Source organism: Pleuronectes platessa, chromosome 12, assembly GCF_947347685.1.
Source record: "Pleuronectes platessa chromosome 12, fPlePla1.1, whole genome shotgun sequence".
NCBI classification, from domain to species: Eukaryota; Metazoa; Chordata; class Actinopteri; order Pleuronectiformes; family Pleuronectidae; genus Pleuronectes; species Pleuronectes platessa.
In genome coordinates, this window is record NC_070637.1 from 22,348,462 (window position 1) to 22,366,721 (window position 18,260).

General features: G+C 43.6%; 1 protein-coding gene across 1 annotated transcript in view; it reads left to right on the forward strand.

The window, feature by feature from the left end:
- Window positions 1-272: 272 nt before the first annotated feature.
- LOC128453038 (spectrin beta chain, non-erythrocytic 1) overlaps window positions 273-18,260 on the forward strand; it is a 73,605-nt gene continuing 55,617 nt past the window's right edge. Inside the window, exon 1 of the mRNA XM_053435653.1 lies at window positions 273-406. The gene's annotated coding sequence lies outside the window, so the exon portion shown is untranslated. The remainder of the gene's footprint in view (window positions 407-18,260) is intronic.

Here is an 18,260-nt window from a genome sequence, read left to right on the forward strand (position 1 = left end):
CAATTATTCAATAAAAATTATTGTAATCATCATATATTCGACGTGAAGATTTGATACTTCAATCAGTAATTTTGCATTTAAACCATGAGTTTGAACATTTATTAGTATAATAATAATAATTTGTATTTGTCTACTCATCGTGTGTGTGTGTGAGAGTGTGTGTGTGAGAGAGTGTTTTTGTGTGTGTGTAAAATTTGTGTCATGCTGCAGCACCGCCCCCACCTGCTGCCGGTGTTTGAATGGAGCGCTCCGCTGTGTCCAGCCGCGCAGGGCGGGGTGATGAAGAGGAGGAGGAGGAGGAGGTCGGTTGATTTGAAGATTTTCTGCTCCGTGTTTTCTCCTCGAGCTGCACGGTCACCGTCCTTCACTCCGAGCGGGACCCCGCTGCACTTCTGTCGGCCTCTAGGTGAGTGTGAACCCGGTCCAAGCCGAGCTGAGCCGAACCGAGCTGAGCCGAGTCGAGCCGGGCTGTTTGGTTTCAGTCAAGCGTGTGCACGGATTTGTTTGATTGTGTTGGCGGCGTGCGAAGCATCCACATCCTGCCGTTGTCCCGAGTTAGAGGCTGATATCCCGGGTTAGAGGCTGATATCCCGGGTTGTTCTCAGCGGACCACAGGGTGGAGGTTCTGGAGCTGGGGCGCAGAGAGAAGCCCGGACAGAGAGCTCCTCGGTCGGATGCGTCTCTGAGCTTCACCCCGCTCTCCCTCTCCATCGTGTTGTTGAACTGGAGTGTGTGTTTCAGTGTGAGTCTCTGTGTGTGTGTGTGGTTGTGTGATTGTTTCAGTGCGCCAGAGCTGCTGTTGTTTTGATGGACTCAGTGTTGATGGACTGAGGGATCTCCTCCCTGATGGAGACTATGAAGATGATGGTGTTGATATTTGTGTTGATATTTGTGTAGTTGTTTGAATGGATGTTTATGTTGAGGTTTGAGTAGATATTTGTATATATGTTTGTGTAGATGCGTATATGTTTGTGTGGATGTTTGTGTGTAAATGTTTGAGTGGATGTGTATATGTCTGTGTAGATGTTAGTGTAGTTGTGTAGATGTTAGTGTAGTCTCCTCTAACGACCTCAGCCTGGAGCAGAACCACCAGAATATTCCCCAGAGCTTCTCTCCTCCTGACACTTGATTTGTTTCACCCTGATCTCATCTCTCTGTAGTTTCTTGTAGTTTGGTGGAACCTCTGCTCGGTGGGAGTTGGACCTCCTCTGCAGTGATGAGGCACATTTCACTGCTCTTGTTGTGCGTCTGTAGAATCAGCAGGTTTGTGCGTAACGCTGCAGCTTTCAGACCTTTTTTTTTTGCGCAGACCCAGTTTGAAATCCCGTCGAGCAATTATGTAATCAGATCCAGGCTGGGCTGCTGCTTTCTCTCCTCCTCCTCCTCCCATTCCCTCACTCTCTCCATTTCTTCTCCCTTTTCCTCCTGCTTTCTTTTTCTCATCCTATCCTCCCTGATTTCTCTTTTCTTTCTCCTCCTTCTCTACATATCTTCTCTATCTGCTCACTTTTTCTCCTTATCACCACCTCCCCCTCTCTCTTGTCTTCCTCCCCTCACCCATCCCTTCTTTTCTTTGATGCAGTGACTGGGGAACATTTGGCAACTTGTTGACGGAGCCTTTAAAATGTCACATGAAGGTGTCGAGTTGTTGTCCTGTGGCTCCAGCTGTCGTTAAACAAACCGTCTTCCATAAAGTTTCAGCCTTTTTGAATCTAACTCTGTGTCTAACTGATATAACTTTGATGATAAACATCATGGATTTTTATTTTTCTTAGAATGAAAGGTGGGATTTCACACCCTGCCCCCACAGGGAGGTCAAAGGTCAGGGATTCGGACTCGAGGACACTGGTAGAGAAAGAGGAGGTGGTGGGGGGGGGTTCGGGGTGAAGGTCCACCAGAAATCATCGATTTACCTTTCAAATCATTTTGTTCCAGTTGAATAAACCTTTAAAATTAATCTGCTGTGTGGAAATGGCAATGGATCCAATCTCTGCAGTTTTGCAGAATCACAACTGTAACCAGATTTTTTTTCCAAACAATACGATTTTAATTCAAGTTTCAAACAAACACAAAAGAGAAAAATGTTCAAAGTCTTTGCAGATTTTTCAGATTTGGGCTTGTCGTTCTACGCCATGATTTGTCGATAAAGTTTCAGGCAGCTCTCAAGAATTGGAAAATGGAAAAAGCATGACAGGTGTCCAACAGGGATGTATATTATATTACATCATATGCTTATTTCTATTCCAAATATTATTCTTGATGTCAAAACCTGCTACCTACATTACCCACAATGCATCCTGGCCCAGACAGTTTGGTCAGCCTATCTTTTCCTTGTTGCTGCTAACGTGTCGTGGAGTCGGCGCGATCCTGGTCTGTAATTGTGTCTGTGACTTTTTCCTTTCTGACACAAAGAGGAACCTGTATTTTCCTTCCTACGTTTCCACAAGACGTTTGGTTACGTGGTCAAAATGCAGATCTGCAGTTTGTCGTTTACAGGCCTTTAAAAAAAGAGGCGGAGCCCGTGAGAACAGGACAGGAAGTCGTTGTCTTTATGGGAAAATGTGGTTTTAATCTGCAGAAACACACAATACTGAACGCAGCATCTTTACAACCCATCTGAACAAGGAGATTTCAGGAGCTGTTGGTTTTACGTGTTCTTCCCTCTGAAGCTTTACAAACTGATGATAAATAAAATGTTCAGATCACGTCCGTTCACTCGGTTCGTCTCCAGATGTTTAGTCTTCCTCCGTCAGCAGGTTCTGATGTTTTGCTCATAAATCACCTGCAGGGACGTTTTAAGTGAATTGATGCTTGTTGCAGAAAACATGAATGCGGTGCATTATTTTCTCTTCTCTGGTGGCGGAGGCGGCAGCGCTGGTGGTGATGATGATGATGATGATGAAGCAGCTTGGCTCAGCCTGGCTGGTTTGTGACGCAGCGCGAGATACGAGCAGTAAATCATCGGCTCTACTGCAGCGTCTCAGATAACGTGCACAGTCCTGAGCTTTCGGCTTCATCGTCTTAGCACCAGGCTAATATTAAACTGCTCCTGGTATTTTATTTCTCAGCGCTCTGCAGGAGAGGAGGAAAAAAAGATTACATAACATATTCTCACAGAAACACTGGAGGATAAAGTCTTGAAACCTGCACATGCATTTTTGAGTGGAGTTTAAAATAACCTGCCCTGTAAAGACACAAACTTAAGTCTGGAGTCAGGAGGAGATGTGTCGTCCAAAGATCTTTTATTCATAGTTTCTAGCATCAAGTGTTGAAAACTGACAAAACTGTTCAGGTTCATTATCTTGAACTCCATCAGTGGACATGAGGTCAAAGGTCACACTCACCAAAGTGTTTCGATGATATTTGACATTAAACAACTTTAAGGGATTTATATATATATATATATATTCATATTTTATCACTGTCTAATGAAAACGTTGGTATTTGATTGGAATCATGATTATTCTCATCACCATTTATTGTTTTAGACATTTAATGAATAAATTATTTAAATTAAACAGCTTCACTTTTCCTTCAAGCTTCTCTGGATCTCATGATTCTCAGTGTTTCTTTCCTTTTGTGTGTTTTTATAAAGTAAAAGTAAGTCTGTGGTAAACTTCTCTCCTGGTAAAGGCAGCTCTCAGTTGACCTTCTTTGTCAAATTTCACATATTCTTGACAGAACTTTTGGAAATGTAGTGAAGTTATAAAACTTTACAAGTTAGAAAGGTATGACTTTGTGAAATGTCCCTTTTGAGAGGTGAGTAGAAAACGAGGCCAGTCGTCCCCTCCTCCTTTCCGACTGCAGACTCTCCCTCTTTCCCTCACACCTTCATCACTCCCTCCTTCCTCCGCAGTCACCTCTCCTCACCTTCTCCCTCTTACTTTAATATTTCACTCGTGTTCTTTTCCTATTCCGTTTCTTTGCCCTCTTTGACTCCTCATCTCCTCAAACTCCATCCATCCTCCCTCTCTTCTTGCTTCCTCTCTCCTACGATTGTCTCATAAGGAAAGATGGAAGCATCTCTCTCCAAAAGCCTCTTTTGTCAAATAATGTAAAATGAAAACTAGGTGTTTTACTGTGAAGGCGATGGCCCAGTTTACTCCTCCTCCCTTCTCCATCTCTCCGGCTTGAAGAGATTATACTGAGAAGGAGGGGAAAACTTCATCCCGAGGCCCAGAGGATCCGAGGGGAGGCGAGGGAGAGGGTGATGGATGAAGGGAGGAGGTCCAGAGAGAGGGAGAAGGAGGTGAAAGAGAGGAAACAGGAAGATTTGGGTTGAAGATAGTGAAGGAGGGATGAGGAGAAGAGACATCCTTCAAAGATAATTAGATTTAAAATAAAACGGAGACAAAAATGCAGGAAATGTAAACAGAGGCTGGATAATTTGTGCATTTTTTAAATTACTCCGAGCAAAACTGTCTGTTCAGAGGGTTTCAGACTGAAAGGAGGATGAGGAGGAGGAGTAAGTGTCCAGGAGGCGAAGGTGAGAGGAGTGTGGAGGACAGGACTGAAACACACCAGCTGAACCATCCTCCCTGGACGGGCTGAAGAGGAGGAGGAGGAGGAGGAGGAGGGAGGAATGTTCTGGAAAATGTCCAGCAGACAGGAAGTGGAACAGTGCGACAGAGGGGAGGGCGGGAAGGAGTGGGGGAGGAGCAAGAGATGAGGAGGAGGAGAGCTTTAGCTAAATATAGAGGAGAGTTGAATTCGACCATCACCTCAACAAAACGCATCAGTTGTCGTTGAAGAGAAGAGTGAGAATAAAAAGGTCACCTACTTTCTTTCTCTGCAGCTTTTGATCGTGTCAGTTCTCGTACATTCAGACTAGAGGACGGATCAAATCGCAATTCTCTGTCCGAACATGTTCGAGCCTGAAAGGAAAAGAACTGAGCCCAAACCCGACGACTGTTCTGTTTCCCTGATGACGGGAACGAGCTGTAACCAAACTCGACTCAAACCAGAGAATCGTTTAAAAATAATCGTCCGAACCCGGTTAGACAAGTGGGTCGGGTATCCAGAGACCTGTGGTATCGCTGCTGGTCTGGTTTTAGTTTGAAAACTCCCGGTTGTAATTCAGTCTGGACAAACAGAAACTAAGTATTTTCATTAACTAAGCAAACAACTGCAGAGAAGATAATCTACTTCCTGTTTACATCACATGACCAGTTTACGTGAACGGTCATGTGACGTGTGCAATTGTGGACGGAGGTTATTTCTGATATGGAGATAAAATGGAGGTTGTTTTGAATTGAAAAGGTGGTGTTGGTGTGGATCAAGGCTGAGAACTGTTGCTAATTTGAGAGTTTAACATTGGAACGGTCGCCATCTTGTCTACCTAGCGGAGGAAGGGGAGGGAACCTATTTTCAAACTTTGTAAAATGGTGGCCGGGGTCTGTCACCAGAAAAACACGTGGACACGTTGCTGTTTCTTAGTAGAAACCAGTAACTAAACGCTCTGCTGAGGACAGAGGTCGACATCTGGTTTAATTCCCTCCAGGTTCTGTTCTTATTCGTGTTTGTTAGTTAGCAAGATTACACACAAACTACTGGATGGATCAACACTTAGTGGAAGGATGTGGGTGCTGATCCAGGAATTAATTGGGTCATTTTTGACAATAAGACTTTTATTGGAGATAGTTCTTCACCCGACAACAGCTGTGTGTGTGTGTGTATATGTGTGCGCGTGTGTGTACATAGCCGGGTCAGGGCGAGGTAAACGGGCTTGACCTCAACAGGGGTCAATCACTCATGAAACGTTATCTCTCGCTCTTCATCTGTTTTTCTTCTGTTCATACACAAATCGTCTGTGATGGGTTCAAAGCAGCTGGGGAATAACTCACAGCTTTTATTTCTTCACTTACTCGTGTGTGTCATCAGATAAGGTTCAAGCTGCAGAAACCCACCTGTGATATCTCATGAATACAGAATGTGAGCAGTGTTTATGAAAACTCTGTGATAATGTGCTTCAGAAGGATTCTGTCCTACAAGGCTCTGCTCAGATTAGTCTAATGTGATGTGAGGAGAGAACTGGATCTGTAAGAGTTAAACATCGTGGCTCATCTCACTGTGTGAAGGAGAGTTTGTCTTTAGTGTCTGGTCCCTGTCAGACGACAACACTCTCCAGATCACCTGCAGTCGGAGCCGCTGCCTAATTGTTTTCGCAGACGTCTCACGAGGCAGCGGACAGAGACAGAGCAGAGACAGAGCAGCGGAGGTTAAAGGTTAAATGACGGAGAAGACAAATCAAATCACTCCTCAGGCAGCTGCAGAAGAAAATAACAGTATCATGTTGAGATTTGATCAAACCATCAAATTGTTTCATTTTTGCTTCATGTGTTTGTTCCAGGGTTTAATTTCATCTGGTTAGTTTTTGATCTCATTGTAATTTAGGGACTAAAGAATTCGGTCCTGTCGTCTTCAGCTACGTGGGCTGCGTCTACCTGTACTTGACTCTGATTGGCTTGTCGATGGCACTTGGCGTGGGCGTGTTGTCAGTTGTTCTTTCTGTTTGAATGGAGGAAATGAATGAAGTGCTTCATATGGTTGCCATGGTAACACCAGGATGGTATTACTTCCAGCATCCTCACCTTCCGGAGCAGTACTCCAGTATTACATAACTCAACAGTACTACAGTACTCTAAAGCACTCAAATGCACCAAATGTCCTGTTGTTTTAAACATATCGTCGGAGGTGAAGACTGCAGCAGCTTCGTCTTCTTTTTCTTCTTCTATTGTTTAATGGTGTCTCTACTTCCTGTGATTGGCACAAAAATCCAAACTATCCCAACAAGTGTTTTCACTCTGCAAAAAAAACGAACCATGGTTCATTTTGATCCAGACCCAGAACACCTCTTCTGGTCTGAGGAACCTTTCACACCAGATATTTAGGTTCAAACTAAACTGAAAAGTCTGAAGGTCTGAAACAAACGAGGTGTGAACGAGTTCCTCTGTGAGTGAAGTAGTGTGATTAAAGTGTTAACGGCTGAATTCATGTCACGTCCAATCACTTAATTTTTCTGTGTGATGAACTGAGATAATGTGACATTATCCACACATGTTTACTTTAAATTGTCAGATGGGAAACACACACACACACACACACTCTCTCTCTCTCTGGGTTGACCTTCAGCAGGACTCCATTTAATTTGATTTCACTGTAGCCAAAGGCGTTTCTCTCTCTGACACACACACACATTACACTCACATTCCTGATAAATGAAATGTTCAGTCTGAGGCCTCCAGATGTGGTAAGAGTACAGACAACCATCTGTAGTGTGTGTGTGTGTGTGTGTGTGTGTGTGTGTGTGTGTGTGTGTGTGTGGTGGTTTATCCTGAAATGGAAGAGGTTGTCTGTTTTTAAAATCCCAATTTACTGTTCAGGGGCGGAGCTTTAACAGTAAAGTCCCACCCAAGCTGCATGGCATCATGGGAAATTTGCAGTTGTGAGGTTCAAAGGACAAAACGCACAAAATAGATTTTGTTGGGGTTAAATCGATGGTGACGCTCATGCATGGGGACTTTTAGTGTGTGTGTGTGTGAATATCTGTATATATATCGTGTGCACTCCCTGGGGCGTTGCTGTAGAAGCGAGGGTGGAGTCGACATCCAGAGAGAGAGAGAGAGGAAATGAGTGATTAGTTGAAACTGGAACGCTGCCTCTGGACTGTGGATCTGTAAACCGTCTGTTCTGCTGCGTCCACACTGCTCCACGACAAAATCCCTAAACCGTCTGTGACTTTATTTATCGCTGCTTCTAGTTTCTAGTTCACCAAGTTCAATTTAAAACTTATTCTGGCCACAAGGACTTTTAAATGCCTGGTTTACGATGAAGTCTAGAGGAGCAGCATTGTTACTGTAGTGACCAGGGTCCGCCATCTTGTGTCGATTACGTCATTTGCAGTCAGAGTCTGCAGCAGTGATCAAGAAGTGAGGCTGCGGTATCGAGGTTCCGCCCATTCACACTCTACACCAATCAGGAGACAGTCACAGCTGTCAATCAGGTCATATCAGCTCTTTTTCAGAAACATTAAAACATTTGAACAAACATCAACTTGATAAGAAAACTACCTGAAATGTCAGAAACCATCTTTGACAAACATATATTTATCCTCCACTTTCATGTCCTAACTGCTAACATGGATGAGGCAGGGTTTATAACCTATACCGCAGCCAGAAACCAGGGGGCGATAGAGAAGAATTTACCTCTAGATTCAGTTACCAGCTTCAGAAATGCCCCAGATGCAGATTAGATGTCAGGTCAGGCACATTAATCTATGTGTAGCCAACGTATCTGATACCAAATCTTCTTAGTATTTTAGTTTCCCCAAGATAAATCAAAGTCATCTCTTCTTCTTCTTCACTGCTCCAGATCATCAGTGGCTCTGTTCTGCTTTTAGAGCAGCAAAGAAGAAGGGATTTCTGGTCATGAAGCGTTCAGTTCGCCAGATCAAACTTACGTCAATATCTCATCCTGGAAAAGTCCCTCGAGTGACCTGTAGCTTATGAAGAGGGTGGAACTGTGATGTCAGTGACAACACTGACAATCTAATCTAAAGCTGCTAGAACACGTTGTATGAGTTCTTATTTTTCGATCACTGGTGTAGGATCAATTCTCTGATCGGCTGATTTACAAAGTGCAGGTTTCAGAATCGGCGTTAAGGAAGGAACATTTGTATCAAAGCATCTCTAGTGTCAGTTCTCCATTTATATTTACAGTGAGTTACAGCTGTTTGTTGGTTTCCACTGTATCTTCACATGTTCCTGCAGTTTTAACGATGCTTCTGTATCAACATTATCTTTATATTTGATCCATATAATTAAATAATACCTTTTTTAATTGAAAACATTCACAATGACTTCCTCTTTGCTCTGTCTCCTTCACTCTCCTCACAGCGGACTGTGGATTTCAGTTCTCTGTAACTTCACATGAAGCAGTGTCTCTGTCGCTGTCGTGATTTGTTCTGCTGCTGATCTTAACGTCTCCTCTTGACAGACGTCCACCATTGTCTCCGGCTGTTATTACATCTTGCATTGATTTGTGAGGACGTGCACGTCCAGCGCTGAGATACTTTCCGCTCGTCGTGATTTCCTCAGACCGTAGATCAAACGTCTCTGTGCAGAAATCGGCTTCAACACTTTATCCTTTTTTTCATCTCAGACGAGAATTCCTGGAAAATTTCAGATCTCGTTTTTTCAGCAGCGGTGACTTCAGCTGCTTCTTTACTGCGTTGCTATGACAATAGTGAGGGTTACATCATCGCCCTCCACCCTCTCCTCTCCAGGGCCGAGCTGTAACTCAACCCTGATGACCTCATGCATTACATTACGAGTGTGTGTGCATGTGTGTGTGCAGGGCAATATTAAGGAGCTTTACACCAGCGTAGTCTAACCCACAAATACCCGCTGACACACTTGGCATCTTGGGAAATGGGTCTGCTGACATTGGACTTGGAGGGGGAGGGGCTACGTGCCCTTGACTGTGACAGTAACTCAGCCAAGTGTCGGACGATGAAGAGCGGAACAGATCTGTGAACAGTCTGAACCTGTTGCTCTTCTTCGTTTCCTCCTCACGGCAGATAACAGTTTCTCTCGGTAAAGACGAACACAGAGATTTTAAAAGATGAAGCTTAAAGTTCAGGTTTCATTTGATCGACTGCAACAGCAATCAGCTCTAAAGTTCACTGAGCTTATTTTAATGAGTTTAACTTCTTTAAGTAAATTAGGAAAAAACGTTTAATATATATTGTTTGGATTTTTATTTATAATGTAATTTTAATTCATTGACAAATCGTTGCAGCTCCAAACATGTTGAGAGTCGGCTTTAAATCTCCAAACAAATACATTACCCATGATCCTCTTTGCTCACCCCACCCCCCCTCCTTCGGGGGAAAGACAGGTGAGTCAGTGCGACAGGTGAGCGCTCGGACCTGAACCTGTTCAGGAATGTGTTTGATCATGTTTTAATACTGAGGACACACACATGCACACGCTCGCACACACGTCCTGTTGAATAGATTAGATCTGACATCCCACAATGCACTGCAACATGAGCCTGCCAGGATTGTGAGCTGGAGAGAGAGGGAGAGAAAGTGTTTGGCAGCTGGCCAGGGTTGGATGATGGGATGGATCGCCATGACGACACAGCCGACCCTCCAATCTGGACTGTGAAGAGCTGTGTGTTTGCGTGCAGTGTGTGTTTCTGTGTGTGTGTGTGTGTTTGTGACAGTCGTGGTATTTTTGGATTGAAGCTGTTGGCGCTGCAGTGTTCAACAGAAACTCAGCGTTTGTTCTGTTTCACAGTGAAAATCTTTTTCTAGATAATCAGGTTTTTATTTTCAAACTAAAATAAAAAGGTTATTTGTATTAGTGCAGAGTTAACAATAAAAACTAAATCCTGGTTTCTACAGAGCTTATTATTGGTTGGGCTTAAATTATTATTGTTTTCACCAAAGATGAATCTGCTTATTGATTTGCTGAATAATGACCGTAAGTACTTCCTGCAGTTATTGATTGTTAATTGAACATCTCATGGTTTTTACCTTCAACAACAAGTGAAGTTGCAGGAAACATATCCAAAATAAAAACTTGTGATGTCACGGCAGGGAAAGGTCAGAGGTCAGTGTCTTTGGCAACGTGACTGTAGTTTGGTAACAGAGAGTTAACGTCTGCAGGGCTGTGCAGTCGGTCATCTGTAGGGTGTGTGTGCCAGAGAGGGAGTGTGTGGAACCAATAAAACACATCTGGTAGCGTGGAGCATGTGGTTTTTGGAGGGTGTGTGCGCGGCTGTGTGTGTGTGTGTGTGTGTGTGTGGTCACTGAAAACCATGACTGAGGACTGCCAGGTGGAGTTGGAGGAAGTAAGGGTGAGAAAGGACGACGGAGAAGAGAATGAGGAAGGAAAAGGTTGTTTTGGAACAGGATGGAGAAGGACGAGTGGAATGCAGAGAGAAGGAGTTGTAAGAAAATAGGTTGAGGGGGTGAAGGGGAGAAATAAGGGTGGAGCACGGAGAGGCAAATTAAAGGAGGAAGGAAAAGAACTAGGGAGGAGAATGTTTTCAGATTAGAGGAGGATAAAAAGGGTGGGAAGACGAGAGCACGATCAGGGATGAAGCTTTTTCAAACATGAGTCTCACCCTGTTTCTCCTTCATCCCCCCCCCCCCCCCCCCCCCCCCGCCTCTCTCTGTTTTACCCTCTCTCTCTCTCTTCTCTCACCCCCTCCTCTAACTCCCCTCTTCTCTTTCTTGGCGCTCAACCAAACACCCCTCCCTCCGCCTCGGTGATCCGTCCTGCTTCTATCAGAGAGTTTGGGAACAAGCAGTTCCTCCACAGACCCAGTCTCCAGAGAGAGAGAAAGAGCGAGTCCGTGCACACACATGCACACACACACTTTACTGCTCTGTAAAGCAGCAGTAGCCTCTCTCCTCCTCTCACTGGACTAATGGCGTGTTATTAACTAAATCGAGCGGCCTGAATCACAGACGTCAAATTGAGCATTTTTCTGATTTCAACTCCACACACAGTTCACCGGACATTCCCTGCAGTCAGTGTTTCTCCTGTGAAGCTGCAGCAGCAGATTGTTCCGGGTCCGACTCGTTCCGAACCAACAGGAACATGTGGGGAACATCCAGGCGAGGGACGGAGCCTGTAGAGCAGCAGGAGGCCGGACATGACTTATAAGTTCTGCTGTGGAAAGATCAGTGTTGTTGTTTACAGCTCATCCACACCGGAGTCGGCCCTCATCACCAAAAGCTCTGGAAGCTCCTCGTCTTTCCAAGTCGACGTATTCGTCCTCTACGTGTACGGCTCCTCCTCTTCTTCATCCTGAGACATTTGTGTTCTTACAGTTTCACGTCCGTCACGTGTTAGAAACCTCATCAACACGCCCACTCCCTCAGTGGGTAGTTTCCAGACTCTGACATTTTCCAGACATTTTACTCGAGGCTACAGGAAAAGTCCCAGCAAATGTCCAGAGACACTGACTCAGACGTTTGTTCTCACATACAGAAACTCCAGAAACAGTTCAGAACTTCAGTTCATGTCTGAAAACAGGATTTCTGTGTCCCAGGTTCTCCTCAGTGTGTTTTCACTCTCTTCACGTCTCAGACATACTTAAAAAACTCCAGAATTACTTTACTTAATTAACTTCAGAGTAAACATGAACATTAAATGTAATCTTTCTTATTACTTATTATAAGGTCAGCTCTTTATGCACCGTGTCTCAGTCTATTAAAGAACACAGGGAAGTTTAATGATTCTTTAGAATGACGGTAAACACACTGAGTCAGTTCAGTAAACACTCGTCTCCTCTGAGAGACGGACGGATCAGAAAGATTTCTGAAGAGTCCTCTTGACCTCAGACGTTTATCTCGAGTGCTTCGTTCCTCTTTGCACGTCTGATCACTTCCTCACATTCCTTCACTCCATCTTCTCTTCTGCTCACGTGCTTCATCCTTTTCTTTTCTCAGCAACTTTCTCTGTAGTTCCATCAATCCTCCACCATTTGTTCTCCACCTGCAGCTCTTTTACACATTGATACTGGTCTGTTCTGGTTTGGGTGGTCTCTGGTCTTGCTCCGTTCAGTGTCGGGTCAGTGTGATACTGAGATAATGTTCTCGTCCTGATAAGCAGAGTAAAAATGAGGTTATATGTTCCCAGTGGAGCTTGATCCTCTTCCTCTTCTTCCTCCTCTTCACCATTCACCTCAAACTCTTCCTCTGCAACAAAATGTCTGTCTCTTGTAAAGTGGTGTGTGTGTGTGTTCACAGCTGCCGCCCACACACGCCCACTCAGTGATTTCCAGTGAATATTTAACATCATATCTTCTGCTCAGCTGCTAATTTATCTACATGTGTGGTCTTGTGTTAAATAAATTTCTAAAATATTACAATAAATCACAATATCAATTTGAAGTACTTAAAACTCCGATACATATGGAATCATTTAAATTGTGTCGTGTCAGGATCTGAATGTATCCTCACAACAACAGTAAACAGACAGAATCACAGACATGTGGTCTTGAACTTGGATTTTCCAGATGAGTCTATAGGTCATGAAAAGTTCAGGTTTTCGTGTTAATCTGTGTCTTTGTGTGTGAAGGTCACAGATCCACTGGAAACAGACGCTAATGAGAGGATAGAAAAGGGTCTTTCTCTCCTCCTCCTCATCCCTCTCTCTCTCTCTCTCTGTCCGACAAATTAGAGCTTAACTTCATTAAAATGTCTGACTGCATCAGAGCGGGCCTGGGTTCCACGGCCTCCGCTGCGTCAATGTGTTGTTGCCGGTGTCGAATGTTCCCAGGCGTCTGGACCGACAATCAGCCCATCTGTCTCCTGGCTCAGACACTGTGGCCATTTACAACTGGATATGAGGGAATAACTGGGCTGTTTATCTGAGAATATCACATTTGTCCTCGAGTCATTTGGCTGCTGCACTCGACTGGTGTGTGTCTGTGTGTGTCTGTGTGTGTGTGTGTGTGTCTGCCTTTTAGAGTTTAACGCACGCAGGGTAATTAGCTCTGTGATGTTGGAAGTTAACTCGGCTGAAATACAGATGTGACTCAGCTTTAATCTTGGAGGTGAATTTGTCGGACTGAAGAGCAGAAAGTCAGGAAATAAATCCTGCATGAGGAGACATTTAGAACGATGATGTCACCACTTTTATACAATAGTTGTTCCTGAGAATTACATTAAGTTTGATTTGAAATAAAAAGTGTCAGAGGGGCAAGGCACAACCTGTGTTTTTATATCGTAATAAGCTTTCATAAAGATGACTTCATGACGTAATTTATAATGCATTATAATACTTTGTGCTGGGGGAAATATTTCCTACATTTTTCCCGCATGGACTTAATGTAAAACCCAGATATTGTGAACACTGCTCGTCTTAGAATTCTTCCTCGAGATCTGTCGCAAGCTGTGACTTTATTAGAACAAATAAACTTTTTCCACATAAAGATCCCGGGATTTCCACTTAAACCCTTCAAAGTTTGTTCATCTGCATTTTCTGCTAAATAAAAGCCAGCGGGCTGCAAACAGCGTCCTGGTCTCATTCATCTGCTGGTCGGAGGGCGGAGAGGCTGTTTGTTTGAACAGGAGGGAGCAGCCAGGCAGGGAGGCTGTTTTTGGCTTCAGCTGCATAATGGCAGGAAAGCAGTGGGAGAATTTGTACTGGGAACGAGTGGGAGACACAGGGTGAGGGAGAGGAGGAGACGCTTCAAAGTTTACATTCTGGATCGTCTTCGTTTCTCTATATGATCCAGGATTTAGGACGATGACTCCGAGTCGACCAGTGACATGAAACAGATTTCCTCTGTAGCGCTCACACGAGTGAGAGCGTGAGAGGAACACGCTCAACATACGAGTGTCAGGCCGAGGCTCAACACGCTAACACGTCTGGTTATCAGTGTTTACGTTAGGAAACTGAATTCTTCGGATGTTTCCTCACATGATGAAGCGATTCCATAGATTCTCAGTAACGTCATAGTACGCAGGTCTTACCACTCGGCCGCCATCTTAGTAAAGCCCCTCAAGTGAAGTTATTTCATTCTTAATGGACGAGGATCCTACCAGGAAATAAAACTCAACAGTGAAATCTGAGTCGTCCAACCTTAATTTACAGTCTATGGTTTGAAAATCAGGAAACTGTAAAAATCCACAACTGCAGCCTTTCATGTCACAGAGACGTGATGACCTCATGACCTCCGTTCAAGAGGCTCTGGCCCAATAAACTGTTATAAAATTCACTGGATGATGAAATGGTGGATTTTATCATTATTTTATTAGTGGTTTGTAGACGTGGGTCAAAGCTGCAGCGTCTCACTGTCGAAACAGTGACAGTTTGTTTTTTAATCTCGTCGGATCATGTGTTTCTAGACGAGTCTCACAGACATGGAGGATCACGGTGTCGGATGATGACTGAGATTATAACGAGCTGCCGACTGTCAGCGTCTGTCACTGTGTTTGGTGATTAGTTAGTAAAGGTTTAGTTCAGTAATTTTACTGATGAGAATAAACCTAAATCCTCAGCGTTGAGCTGTCAGATCAACTCCAACATGTCCAGTTTCCAAATATTAACATCCAGAAAAACGGTGACTTCAATATATCTTGGCAAATATGATATTTGAATATTAATATCTCAGTTACTCCATGTGTATATGGACATAGTTCAGTAGGTGGTGAAGACAAGAGTGATTTCAGACACATTGAGAGAGAAGCTGCTGCTAGAAACTGTTACACAACATTTTCATTCTCTCTCTTTCGCCAGTATTACTACTTATCCTGTGTGTCCGTGTGTGTGTGTGTCCTGAGTTGCATCAAACGCGCTGAAATGTTATGAGACAGGAGTGGAAGCCATCACTGGGTTTTATGGGCTGCCATAAGCTAACGGAGTGTGTGTGAGTGTGCGTTTGAGTGTGTGTGTTCTCGTGCTGATGCAACGCTGACATCTTTATTTCCCCGTTGAACAAAGGATGCCGTGCGTCCTCGACTGTTACTAATGGAGGGCGGAGACACACACACACACGTAATATACTGTTAAGCATGTAGCTGCATCTATTAATTATCAATGAGGGTCCTGAGTGCTCCCTCTGTGTGTGCGTGGGTCTGTGTGTCCGCGTGTGTGCTGTTAAGTGCTAAGTGCGTCCAGAGCTGTATTTACACTATAGATCATATATTGGTTTGTGTGTCTGCGTGTGTGTAAATGTAAAGGAACAGTTAGGTGGACTTAAGTAAAGAGTGAGTTTGTGACCACACACGTACACACGTGAGCACACTAACACACACACACACACACACACGTGAGCACACTAACCAGAACAGATGATTTATTCATGGTAAAGTTATCAAATATGGATTCACAAAAATACTCGACACGCTCTGCAACTCTAAACGCACAACTCTGCGGCGCTCACATGTAACGAGCTGTGTTGACACGTTAATGTCACTTACAAAACAACACGCGTGTAGAAAACGACAGGAAACATGTGAAGGATCACAGCAGAACCCGAGTTAACAGGTTCGTATGATAATGATCAAATGCTGATTTATCAATCATTAAGGTTCACAAACAAATCTTTTAAAATTTTAATTTAGATGATAAACGTGAAATCATGACTCAGTTGAGGAGGTGGAAACATTTCGTATTTCCATGTTTGAGTGATGATTTCCATTGTTTGACCTTTGACCCTTTTAAAGGCCCCATGGCATGAATCATACATGTTCCAGGTGGAATCCTGTGTTAACGATTCATTTCTCTTGTTATTAAACCAACTTCCGGATGTTTTTACATCTAAATCTGTCTTCTCTTCCTGGAAACCTTTGTTTACTCTTTCTCTGACCAATCAGAAAGCTTTCTGGGATTCTTAACTTCCTCCCTGTGACTTTAAATATGACTATTAAAATTCAATAACAATAAAAAATGTCACTTCACTAACGGAGGGAACCTCCTCAGTCTCAGTGTGTGTTTGAAGCAGCAGCTTCTGTCGAGTAGTTTTCTGTCAGTTCTTGTGTTTCTGTGTCTGTGAGTCTGGTTCCTTTGTCTCAGAGTCTCTGAAGAAAAACAACCTGCCTGAGTGAGCAAATGTGACCACATGACTTATTGATGGTGTGAAGCCGCCGCCCTCTTCAGCTCAGCTGCTCTGAGGAGCGGAGAATCCACTTTGGTTTGTTTGAACGACTCCGTTCAGATCTGGTCCAAAAAATTAGTTTTACACTTAAATAAAAAACATTTAGTCTTTGTTTATGTTTTACATAAAAAGTGTTTTGGTGGCATTTGTGTTTTCTTCTTAAAGGTTTGTAATTAAACTGTAAAATATCAAACCTCAATTACTTTTTTGTCATATACAACAATAATATATTTTTATGATATTACTAATAATAACTGAAGTATTTTACTTCCTTAAATTCGTAATGGCGTCGGTCCCAAAATATCCATATGAGAACATTTTAATCAGCGACGTCTGTTACACAAGCCAAGTGTAAGTGAGACCAGGATTAACTAACATTTCCCAGAATGCTTCATTAGGGCGAGACTTCCCAGAGGCAGGGTCAGAGGTCAATGAGGGCTGCATCTGTCTGCACACACCCACACACACACACAGCAGTAACTAGTCATGTACAGTGGTGTGTGAGCTCGTTTTACTGTCACAGAAAACGACTGTTTGATTGTCTCTTGGCTTCCTCTGGTCATCATGTGACATCTGGACTTTATTATCCGACTAGTGTCACATGATCCAGAGTTTTACATTTGCACCTGTTTTTAATTAAACTGAACTCAGCGTGTAAACTGTGGTTTTGATCCTGATGATCAGATACAGATCGTTCTCTCATCAGGTGGAATCAGTCATTTTTTTTTTTTTTTTCCGTTGTCACTTTCTATCCCTCTCTCTCTGAATTCACTGGTGTACTCGCACGCCCTTTTATTTCGGCCAGCCCTGGATGTGTGATCTCATCTCCTCCGACTGCTGACACATTCCTCTGCTTTCAGCCTTTTATTCCCTTGCTCTTTTGTTGTGTGTGGGTGTCTGTGTGTGTCTGTGTGTGTGTGTGTGTGTGTGTCTGTGTGTGTTGGACGCTCTCTCACATGACGGAGCAGAGAGGCCCCCGGAAACTGACGAATGGATCCAGTTTAAGGTCTGAATCCAGTCATGAGCTGCTCGCTCACTTTCACTGATCTTTGTCAGGAGTTTTCTATCTGTGAAAACAAACGTCTGAATCTGTCGAACTGGACGTTAAATGAACTTCAACCTTCCAGCTCCCGAGTCTGTTTCATGTCCGGCTGATCTGACGTGTGCACAGAGTCCGGAGGATTCACAGCGAGCGTGTGGGTGTTGATGAAGTTTCTCCTGCACACTCAGAGCAGGTGTTGTCACTGATCTGTGGTCAGCAGGGTCACGGAATTTTGGTTTATTATCTGGAGGAGAATTAAACTCTGGAGCCACAGTGTCATTGTGGCTGTTGCCCTGGACACAGTGAGTTTTTACGCCTCAGTGCAGATGACATGAAGCGTTTTGTTCTTTGTTTGTCCATCACTCTTTTAAATAAGATACCTGAAAAATGTCTTTCTTTATATTCGGCACAAACTTTCATTTGGACTCGAAGTGATTCTGATTGTGGTGAAGAATCGATTAGCAAAATAACAAAACTGTCGAATTGGATAAAATTCTCACATCGATCTTTCTACTAAATCCAGAAATCTATCGTGTCTGAAGGACCGTTCATCTCATCTTCTTCACATGTGTCATGTGTGTTGTTCTGGGTCCAG